General features: G+C 37.9%; 1 protein-coding gene across 2 annotated transcripts in view; it reads left to right on the top strand.

Annotated features, from left to right (window-relative positions):
- The window catches only part of add3a (adducin 3 (gamma) a), a 79,318-nt gene that overhangs the window by 38,308 nt on the left and 28,827 nt on the right, over positions 1 to 12,183 (top strand). The window contains exon 1 of one of the 2 annotated variants that reach the window (XM_016295228.1): positions 8,824 to 9,094. The exons of the other annotated variant lie outside the window; for it this stretch is intronic. The gene's annotated coding sequence lies outside the window, so the exon portion shown is untranslated. Of the gene's footprint in view, positions 1 to 8,823; positions 9,095 to 12,183 lie in introns of those variants that run through there. 2 annotated transcript variants of the gene reach the window in all.

Below are 12,183 nucleotides of genomic sequence, written 5' to 3'. Positions count from 1 at the left end.
AACTGTCTTATACTACTACTTTGCCATATTCTACACTTATCTATTGTAGTTTTGCAAGTTTTCATACATTGTCTAGGTGGATGAGGGAGGGGGCTTTATATTGTAAACTTTAAAGTATGACACCATTTTACATCAGACTCTTATTTCAAAAGAGCAAGGAAAATCCTGTTTTCCATTGTTCTCTTTAAAGCCTTTTTACATCCTGTGATGCTCTGACTCGGATTGAATTAAAACAATCGGAAATCGGCTCAAGACACAAACAGTTCAAGGTAAAATAATTTCCCTTGAGGAACTCTCTCTAGATAAAGCATACAATCACGGAGAGTTCACGGCTGAGTGAAAACTACAGTATTTGTCAAGCTGCGTCCGCTGTTATTGGAAAAGTCAGTGCACCTAGCAGGACATTTCACCTTTTACTCTCTGACCAGGTCAGATTTCGGACAAAATATGAAGGTAATGTGACTTATCCAACTCACTTTTAATATGTAGGCCTATGAAGTTGATATGTTTGCGCATTCAGAAGATTTGTTTATTTTTTTGTGCATCTACATGGTAATTATTATCAGTTATCCGTTTAGAATCTGAAAAATGACAACATACAAAGATGCAGCAGAGACTGTTTGTCTACTGTGTGCGTGTTTCCAAGATGGTTGCTCCCTAAGTTACGCTTGCTACACTTGGGGAATGTGTTGACGGCTGTCAGGTGAGGCTGCCCTCCTGGAGCTGCAGTGCTACAGGTGGATCTTGGCACATGCTTGTACATCAGCCATGAGCTTTACTGTCTGGCTGACAGACAAACAAGAAAATATGATACTGAAATGCAAGAATACCAATAGAGTCGTCCAAGCATCAGTCTTAAGAATGTAAATATGATTTCAGACACACTATTGACAGTCAGACTATTAAAGACTAAAAAAAAGATGCATCCACTTATCTTGTTTTGAAAGTAGCCTAGTGGTCAACTGGGTTCTGATAGCTTGAGATTAGGATGATGGTTAGCTGATATGCTGTGCATATTTAATAATAGAAAATGAATCTGACACAGAAATTGCTGAAATTAACTCTTTCCCCGCCATTGATGGACTTTTCCGGCTTGACGCGTTTTTATTGTTATATACGGTAGGACGTAATATTATTATTTTCTGAAAGAGTAAATCTCTATCAAACACAGAATCAAGCGATCTGACATAAGATGCATATGCAAAAATAACACGATCATCATACAGCATAAATCAAAACTGCCTACCGTTACCGAATGAAATGACGACCCAGAAAGTGTTATAGAACTGTGCAAGCTTTGGATGTGTTGATCGAAGCGATCGACTCCATCTATGTTTTGATCTATGTTTGGATGTAGTCTTTTAAAAAATTTGATTTTCTCAGCTTTTTTTTTTTTTTTCAACATTCAAGTGTTAATTTTTTTGTTTGTTTGTTTGTTTTGTTTAAAGAAGAGGCTTTTTTCTTTTGGCATATTGCATGTTCAGATATTCATTCAACAAAATATTATGTGGGCCATGAAAATTTAGTGAAAATTTAGTGAAAATTATCAAAATGGCAGTGGCTGACAATGTATTTATTTTTATTTTTTTAAAAGCTGGCAGGGAAAGAGTTACATTTCATTTTATACGGTATTTACTAAACATTATTACAAGCGCAATGTGCATTACCTGCTCTACGAGATTTTGGAACAGACTGCAAACTAGTGGTCGGACCGATATATCGACCGATATCTGGCATTTTTTAAAATATCGGCATCGGCCGATAAGTTTTCCTGTTTGGCCGATGTGTTCGAGGCGGGACTTTTATTTTGACGGCGCCAAGAACTGCTGTGGCAGCGCCTGAGCACACAGTGCTTACATTCTCCCTCTTGTTCGCTGTTGACATTCAGTTCAGTCTAATACGGATAGAAGTTTATCTAATAATCAGATAGAACTGTTAAACAAAGGAATTAAAATGTATACAAAAAAGTATTATAACGATTGCTTTAATATTATTAAAGGCAAACATTATAATACTTTCTCGTTTGCCGTCAGCATTCCGCAAATACGCATTTATATAATTTAAACAAATCTTTGAATGACTAATGAACATTTAATTTCACAAACCTTGCAGACTTAGTCGAATCTAGTTGAGATCTTGTGAAGTGTGCATGTGACCTGCATGATCGCGTGTTCTGTGACGGTCGGTCTGTGCGAATTGAATACGGACAGGAGGAGAGTTCAGCTTCACTGGAGACGCGCGATCGACAAACTTTAAACTCGTGACTGATTTCAAATTATGCTGCGCTTTATGCATTTGCCCGATGTCATATTCATGTCATTTTCACTGTGTGCTGTATGTAAAATGAGTGTTACCTTGGCTTTGTTTGAGAAAATATGATTCCCAATGCACACAAACTTCCCAGAATACTGAGTGCTCTGTTGGTTACAGCGTTTACTTCATTTTTTTTTTTTATTGTATTTTTATGAAATATTTATTTATTTGTGAAAAATACTTTGTCTTCTAGAGTATAAGTATGTTTATTTTACACGTTTATTTTTAAATCCATTTTCAAATGATTTCAAATTTCTTAAATATGAATTAAAATAAATAAAATTATATCGGCCATCGGCAACCCTGCTTTACAAGATATCGGCATCGGTATCGGCTGTCAGAAAACCCATATCGGTCGACCACTACCGCAAACCCTGTAAACTTTTAAAACAGGTATTTTCTCCTTTATGCAACAAAGACTTAAAACACATAATATATTTTAAATATTAGAAATGTTTATATTATATTATTAACCATTACATAAATAAATTCTCAGACATTTCTAAATCAAACTTTTACACCAAAATAATGGATAATGAAAAACACAGGATTTTACTTTTAATGTGCCTTCATGTCTAGACCATAATGTTTGCATGTGCCCATCTATTTTCACTACACCAGAGCTAGTTTACCTAATGAATTCATTTGTATCCCTCAATACCTGAGACGGCTGTTTGTGTGTTCATGGTCTTCTGAAATGCTTGATCATCAATTTAATGAGTTCATCTCAGTTCCAAGTTTACGTGCAGGTTCAGTAAGAGTGTCATTTAAATGTGCGTGTTTGTGTGGAAGAGTTGTTTGACATACACTGTCTGCATTGCTCAGAAGTCAGGGTGGGTTAAATATTAGCCTCTGTAGTGGCCACAATGATTCTGCCTTTCCCTGAGACATCACACAAAAAGTGACTATGACGAAACATGAGAAATGATGGCCTGATTTGATATCACAACAATGTGTGTGTGTGTAAAGCCACAACTGTGGGCTATATTTTACAGTTTTTAGCAATACAAACAATAGGTTTCACACCGAATGCAAACACTTAGCAGTGATAAGGACTGATGATCCGCAGAAGAGCCGTATGAAAGGGCAAGGATTATCAAATCCAGTTTGAACCAAGTGTAAAAACAATGTGCAAGACCCGGATGTCTGTAATTGAAGGGGAAAGGGGTCTGCGATGAGGTCTTGTGTTTGCATTCCAACATTTTTGCATCACGTAATGCACTCGTACAATGAGATACCTGTGGGAAACATGGAGCAGAACCATCAGACAGAGAGTAAACGGTGATGGCGTGTGTTTGCGTAAGACCACGGGGAAGTACGCACACACATCTGCACCTGTTCTGTTGGTATTGCTCAAGTCAAATAGTAGGCAGAGGGAATTGTGGGAAAGGGAGCGATAACAGGGCATAGTCTCCATAAAAGTTTGGCTTTATTTCAGGCCAAACCACGAGACAAAGATTTTCCGCTCGCTTTTGCCGGCTCGCAGGAATTCCTGCATGTGCTCTGGCTGTCAATCTGAATGACTGTCCTCCCACTGGACTTTTGTGAACGGTCTCATGGAAACCATTTATTTATAGTCAGTCTGACTCTGTTTGTCTCTCTCTTTTTCTCTTCTTATTGGTTCACTTTAATCAGTGTGATCATATCCAAATGCTGCCATTAAATTGCATAGAATTTTTACATTTTCTGATGTCCTTGATTGAACTTGTGTCTGTTTGGTCTGTTTTACTGTACTGTTGGATGTCTGTGTACACAACAATCATGATCCTTACTTCCCTGATGTCATCTGATATAAGGTGTGTATACTGTATGTAAGTTATGTTTACCTGTGTGTTTACGTTGACAGGAAAAGGTTTACGAGAGAGATTTATGAGTGAGATATCAGTGTCTGACATGTCTGTCTGCTCTTTTGATACCCGTTTTAAATGCTAAAATATCTACTGTAATATAATACAGTATTTGTGGTTTTACATGTTTCTTGACAAAATATAAAAAGGCATGGTATATCCCATCTACCTATAGACGCAAACTAGGCCATGCTAACCTTGACCTCGTGTTCGAGTTAGGAATTGTGTTATAAAGTGTTTCCAGTCCTCTGGATGGCAGGTTGTGGGAAATAGTTATTCAGTTTTGTTTATTTACTTGTGCTGGATGCTTTTAGAGGCCAGTTATGAAATTAGATTCTTTGTTGTAGCAGGTTTTTAAATTATAATTTATATTCAAAACACTATTAGCTGATTCATACTACTGTATCATTACATAATTTCGTTTTGTTTGTAAAAACAAAGTCACATTTTAGGTAATGTGCTTACAATAGAAGTGTATGGGGCAAGACACTGCAATAGAATATCTGAATAATTTTTGATAGCCATAAGAGTTAAACATTAAGCACGTTAACAGGAGCCTAGTGTGATTTAAAATTGCTTATTCATTTTAAATAAACGTATTGGGCAAGACATTAAACCAGAGTATGTGTTAAAATACACATTTTTCGAAACTATGCCTATAAGACGTCAAACATGTTGACATGAGACTAGAGTGATCGCTTACTAACTGAGCAAAATTACATCCAGAATGTATTACTTCTGTTAGGATCATGTAAACACAATATGAATGTGGACCAGAGAAACAAGCGCGCAGCCATCTTTAGATTTTTGACTTTGAACTTCTGTTTTTGTGGTAGCTCTGTATATTTCTATAGCATCACTGTTGAAGAGTAATTAGCTGGTGAGCATTTTAATGTTCAGAGCGGATGTCATAACAAATGTCAGTAGGGAAGGTCGGGAAGATTTTTAAACGAGCAGTTCATTCAAAAATACGTTAGGTCTTAACTTCATGCTGTGGAAATACAATCCGGAAGACAAAAGACAACGAGCGCAGCGCTGAAAAGGGGCAGAGCTACATAAGGTACGCAAGGTTGCTAAAAGAATTGAGAATGTGAAGCTACGTCACGCCATACTAATGCTGAAATTAATACGGATACCTGCTTATCTTTTGTTTTGTTTTTGCCTTTAAGTTAAATATTTACATTCTTCATTGTATCGTTTGCAGAAAAGATAAGCTATTTTATCGCGCCGCGTGAACATTCGATTTTTCACTTAAGTTTTGTAGAATTTTGTTTACAATGTTGATCTGATTAGCGTGAAAACAGTGTCGCCCGCTGGACGCTTTCTGCTGCTTCAGCCGTCATATGGTCAGATATCCAAATAAAAGTGTGTTCAACAAGCTGACAGAAGTCGATCCATTTCTTTGTTGGAAACGTTTCAATGACGAAGTATAATTATAGTCATTGTAAATATTCATTTTTCTATGGCCACGGAGGAGAATCAGAGATTGTGGGTCACATTAACCGAACAACCGGATATTTATGCCAACAAATGACATCGATTCAAATCCCTGGGAGCTTGTGAACAGCTATGGCATTATAAAATGCTGGCTTAATATGAAGACAGTGATGCTAAAAGATGCGTTAATTACACGATTAAATTACAAGCCTTTTCCTCCCTTGAGAAATCCATAGAAAACGCTTATGCATTAAGACTAAGTTATTTAAAGTTCATATTGTATGCTTTATTAGTAAGGTGTGTACAGAAGTGTGTACCTTTAATATCATTGTCTCAGTGCATTAAGCATTTTCTTTACGTTATATGAGAGGAAAACGCTTAATGTGTAAATAAATTTGTATTCGCTTGTGAACAGCTATGGCATTATAAAATGCTGGCTTAATATGAAGACAGTGATGCTAAAAGATGCGTTAATTACACGATTAAATTACAAGCCTTTTCCTCCCTTGAGAAATCCATAGAAAACGCTTATGCATTAAGACTAAGTTATTTAAAGTTCATATTGTATGCTTTATTAGTAAGGTGTGTACAGAAGTGTGTACCTTTAATATCATTGTCTCAGTGCATTAAGCATTTTCTTTACGTTATATGAGAGGAAAACGCTTAATGTGTAAATAAATGTGTTGTATTAACATTTTAGGCTCATATGCACATATACTTTACAGTTTGGTCTTTATCGCGGTCTTAGTACATTAAGCCACATGAAGCGTTATTATAGTAAAGCATTTTAGAAAGTCCCTGTTCAAGTTCTGCTAATTCACAAGCCGAGTGAGAGTCATACTGGCAAGGGTAATGTTAATTATTAAACCAAACAAAATCAAAACTTTCAGAAACACACAGCAATGTGATTCTTTTTTTGAGTGAGAAGGCAGTGGGTTTAATCGGTGATATTATTATTATTATTAGATTTATCATCCTGCGTCTTCTCATCATCTCCGCGACCTGCTTCCCTTGGTGTTTTTACAAGTAGAAAAGGCGGGGCAAAAAACATTGCATTGTCCAGTTTTCTCTCAGAACGATGATCTGAGTTACTTTTGCAATTCTCGATGCAACATGAATGCCATTATAATGGTGATTTTATTATTATTTTTTTTCATAATAACGACAGAAAATCAAAATACTGCACTATACTCAATAGCAAAGTCCCTTTAAGGCAAGTCATGTCACTTGGCGGCCATCTTTGAAATGCCCCTCGGGCATGCAAGTGCAGCTCCTATCTCTTTGAATGGGGAAACATCAAATTCTCCAAAACTGTTCACTAAGCTAACTAATTTGAAATTTGAAATCACCAATGAAATCTGACAACAACTGTGTCATAAATGTTGTTTCTTTTGCTCAAATAGCGTTATAAAAATCTTATTCAGGCTAGATCAGCCAGTGCGCATGCGCAGTCCTGAGAGCACATCTCAGAGCGCTGACTGTTTCTATAGCAACCGGGACTTCTAACGGCAGCTGCAGTGACGCGCTGACTTTACCGATTAGTGATTGGCTCTTTCATTCAGAAGGCGGGGCTTCCTGCGATAGAGCGGCCATATTGAGCGTTGCATTTTTCCCCAGTCAAAACTATACGTGTGAAACGTCTTGGGTATTCTATAGTCTGTCAATAGCGGATGGGCAGCACGCTCCTTCCAGTATGGCGGATAAACAAAGCAGTTTCCCAGAACTCATTGCGGCGTGACATCAACTTCACTTTCTCTATAATTGACAACTTAAAGGGGTCATATGTTGCCATTTTAAATTTTCCTTTCTCTTTGGAGTGTTACAAGCTGTTCGTGAATAGATAAGATCCCTAAAGTTGCAAAGACTAAAGTCTCAAACCCAAAGAGATATTAGGATATAATAGGATGCTACATGCACTTCTACAAGTTGTTTGAACTGAAATGTGTGTTGGCAGTGTGTGTACACAACCACCCTATAATGATAAAAATCCACCCAGTGTTTTTTTTAAATCTGGTTAAATGTTTTCCCCTTTCTCAAATCGAGCCGATCTCACTATCCCACGATAGTTTGATTAACAGTAGCGTCTCAGCACAGACTGGACTGGTGTCTTACCTTAGCTCCGCCCTGAGTGAGCTGTCATCAGTCCGCCATTGTTTCACCGCTGGAGCAGATGTAGACAAGAATGACTCCTAACAAGCGATTGAGGTGTTCTGTTGTTGGATGTAATAATGAACATAGCAGTCATCATTTACTCCCGACATCTGAGCCGCTGAAGACGCAGTGGATTACATTGTTTCTGAAGAGAATGCGCCCCCGATCTACATAAATGCGTCTATGTTCGCGCAAATCATTCATGATCCAGCCTCATCTACAGAAGAAGTGAGTATAATGTTTTGTAATGAATCTTTGCAAATCGCCTTTCCTAATAATGTGCTAATTAGCAAGTTTCACATGAAAGCGGCTAAAGTAAACAGTCTCTCTGAGAGCAGCTCGGAAGAGAGGGGCGGGGTCAGCAGAGTTCATTAACATTTAAAGGAAAATGCTACAAAAAACGGCTTGATCTGAAAAGAGCTGTTTTTGACAAGGTAAAAAAATTGTTTTTTTACACTACCATTGAGAAATTTTTACCAAACTGTGTTACAGACTTTCCATTAAGACCCTAAAGAATCATATCAACTTGTGGAAAATGGGCATCCCATGACCCCTTTAACATCTTAAAACACTTCTGTATACAAGTTTTTGTATTAACAAAAATATAATCTACATGTTTCTGCTTGTAATCCATTCAGAATATCTTGCTGAATATGCAATATGTAGATTTCATTAAAAGTTAATTTTGCTCGCTTTTACGAACTAGCAAGTCTACATTGTTGCCTGGTAATCCACAGCATGTTACAGATGCTGTCGATTGTATTGAGCCCAAAACATTGATTGAATGCAGTGGAACACAACTTGCCAGTATTTTGTATTGGCAGAATTTTTCACAAGGTTGTGTGGAATCACAACTGTGTTCTTCTAATCTATGCGCTGACTGCTCGTGTGATTCAGGTGCAGTGTGGATTTGTGCCATACAGTCGTTTATATCTCTCACACACGCACTGAGTATCGTAAACACTGACCTTTAATTCTTCTAGCTGGGACGCGAGTGGGCGGGACATAGTGAGCATCCTGCGTTCCGATTGGTCGATCGCATTCGTGCGCTCAGAGAAGGGGCGGATTAGTTGGTCACGTGACCGCTTCAGCTTCTCTCACTGCTGCAGCAGATCCTCGCAAACACACACTACAACCGAAAATCCCCCTTTTATGAGGCAAGAGGAGTGTCGCTGTGTGAGAGCAGCGTTTTGCGCTTTACTGAGTGGACTTGGGGTCTGTTTGTGGAGCTCGGGGGCTGTTTTTGTCGTGTTTAATCCTCTGAGGTAATCTGGGATTCTTGAGGCGGGAATGAGAGAGATGCGCTCGAGCGCTCACTGGACTTTCACTCTGTGAGGAGCAAACAGGTGAGTTTAACGGCTTAAAACTCTGGGAAAACACCCCGTTTTGTGTTCTGGGTTATGTTTTAACGACGAACTGTCATTTAGAGCCAAGTTTTGTGGTTAAGCGGATCACACATATCGTTGCATGCAATTCCAACAGCGTTGAGCAGCTTCAAAAGAGAGATTTATTCTTCAACCGACACTTTTTAAAAAAAAAAATTGTAATCTTAAACGCTTTTTGTCGCATCTCCTGTGAGTTTAAAACGTAACGTTAACGTTACTGTTTTTTAGTTTTTCGCTTACCTTGTTCTTTTCTATTCTGAGTGCGAGACCCTTGTGCCGCGACTGAAATCTGAGTCCCAAAGTCTTTCGCGCCCTATTTATAGAGCTGCTAGTGCTAAAGATAAGAAGAGAAATAGTAGTGCATACTAAAGATGAGGGGGTGTGGGAGGATGCAGAGTGCACTGTACATTGCACTCAAAGGTACTTTAGGACTCACTTATAAATATGTGTCCCTGGACCACAAAACCAGTCATAAGGGTCAATAAAAAATGTGAATAAACAAGCTTTCCATTGATGTACGGTTTGTTAGGATCGGACAATATTTGGCCGAGATGCAACTATTTGAAAATCTGGAATCTGAGGGTGCACAAAAAAAATCCAAATATTGAGAAAATCGCCTTTAAAGTTGTCCAAATGAAGTCCTTAGCAATGCATGTTACTAATCAAAAACGAAGTGTTGATATATTTAAGGTAGGAAGTTTACAAAATATCTTCATGGAGCATGATCTTTATTTAATATCCTAATGATTTTTGGCATAAAAGAAAAATTTATTATTTTGACCCATGCAATGTATGCACATACAAATATGAAAGTCGTGACATTCGTTGAATCTATTTGTTTGTTTTTAATCCGAAGTCGTTGTCGGTTAGTGTGTTAAAAGTGCAAAGGTCGGCCAGGGACGCAGTGATGTTGTAATGGCTCATTTGAAGGTGGTTTGCTCTCTGATATGGGGATCCCGTCACCCTGCATCTAAACTGTGTGAGAGAAAGCAGCTACACAATGAGCCGTTGACTGTAGGACACACTGTGAATCTTGTGGCTCGTACTGCTGGTGTCCCTGTAGTGTATTTTATTGTGTTGTGTGGCTATTGTATTACTAGTGTCCTTTCTGTTATTGCAAGCCTGTCTATGCAAGAGAAATCCTGCACAGCACTTCATTATTGCCTGTATTCAGAGACCGAACAGCTGCTATAGTGAGGATTGAGGATCCTCCCCATTCTTTCCTCACATTTCCCACACTCTTTTACTTTTTTCCCCCTCATGCACCCACTCTGACAGTTTGAAACAATCAAGAACACGTCCCAGATCAACACACTGCTGTACATAAAGCAGTCGATAAGCTGAGATTGACCGTTCGTGTTATATAATTTCACGTGTGGGACATCTGCCGCCTGTCCCAGTATTAGAGTCATGTCCAGATTCATATTTGGCAGATTTTAATTCCATTATGCGGTTTATTTATTTAACAGATGGTGGGAAGTTTTAAATGGTCAGTTGATGCAAAAATTATATTGTCAGAGAAGTAGCAGAAAAGAGGTCCTTATGACTTCATTACTGCGCAAAAGTTTGTGGTCGTTAAAATAAAAAAAATGAATGTTTTTGAAAAGTCTCGCATGCTCACGAGGGCTGCTTTTATTTGCTCAAAAAAAAAATTGTTAAAACTGTAATATTATTGCAAATTAAGATAACGGTTTTCTATTTTAATATATTTTAAAATACAATTTATCCTTGTGATGCAAAGCTGAATTTTCAGCATCATTACTTCATTATTCAGTGTCACATGATCCTTCAGAAATCATAATAATATGCTGATTTGCTGCTCAAGAAATGTCCTATTTTTATAAATGTTGAAAATAGTTGTGCTGCTTAATATTTTTATGGAAACCGTGAAACATTTTTTTCAGGATTCTTGTGTTTACAGCATTTATTTGAAATAGAAATACATTATAAATGTCTTTGCTGTCACTTTTGATCAATTTAATGCATCCTTGCTGAATAAAAGTACTATTATTTTAATATGGACTACTTTAAAGGTGTCTCTTTTTCCTCTTTCACTTTCATTTTACGGGAAATAGCATCATAACCATTTAATTTTATGTTTTGTAGAAGAAAGGCAGCTTTGAAACGACATAAGGCTGACTAAACCTAATTTTTGGATCTTAAAGGGACAAATACTGTGGTTATTGTCTGGTAATATCCACCCACCTGTTGTTGTTGTCATTGTTTAGAGTTGTTCTGCCTTTCAGGCTTGGCAGCCTGTGTGTTGTGTTTCTGTTTCTGGGTGGGTGTGTCAGAGTTGTCGTCATCCATCGGCACAACAGTTGTCGCTAGTGCTAGGTTTGATATTGCATCATGAGTTGAAACACGTGTGCTTTGTGTGTATGCGTGCAGTTTGTTGTCTTGACAGCATAATAAACTTAAGCGGCGTCCCCTTAATCTCTCCCCTTTAGATTTATTTGATCCATTTTAGCATTTGTATTTGTTTATGTTTGTGCTTATTTGGCTTTTCCGCCAAGAATGCAACTCTTATTCAGGTTGATACGTGTTTTTTTTTTTTTTCCACACGCCTAAAAATGTGTAGTGTGGTATTGCCGTTGTTGGCTTGGGCTTATTTATTGAGCCCACCCTCTGTACATGTGTGTGTGTTTTTTTTTCTTTCTGGCAGAGTAGTGTGTCTCTAATCTGAACCATCTTTACAAGCGCCATTTGACCTGAATGAGCAGTTTAGCCACGTACAGCAGAGAAAAAAAGCCCCTCCAGAGTGAATCGCAGAAGAGAGCGAGTGTGAAAGCCTAGAGAGGTACAGGTGAAAGCTTTTACCGAGGCCTGGGAAATGCCTGACACTGTCTGTTACAACTGTCTGGAGTTTGCAAAGCGTCACTATTAAGATATCTAGGATTAAGGATTTGAAGAAACCTCGAATGGCAACTTCGCCCCATGAATGAATGGTTCTTGAAATCATGTCGTCTGTTCAGGAGAGGTGTGCTTTTTCTTTGATCAAACTTACTTTTTTCACCTGTTGAGTAGAAAAATGGTTAAATCGGATCTTT

Source organism: Sinocyclocheilus grahami, unplaced genomic scaffold, assembly GCF_001515645.1.
Source record: "Sinocyclocheilus grahami isolate Dianchi unplaced genomic scaffold, SAMN03320097.WGS_v1.1 scaffold332.1, whole genome shotgun sequence".
NCBI lineage: Eukaryota > Metazoa > Chordata > Actinopteri > Cypriniformes > Cyprinidae > Sinocyclocheilus > Sinocyclocheilus grahami.
Note: the sequence above shows the minus strand (reverse complement) of the source record. Positions and strands in the feature narration are given on the sequence as shown.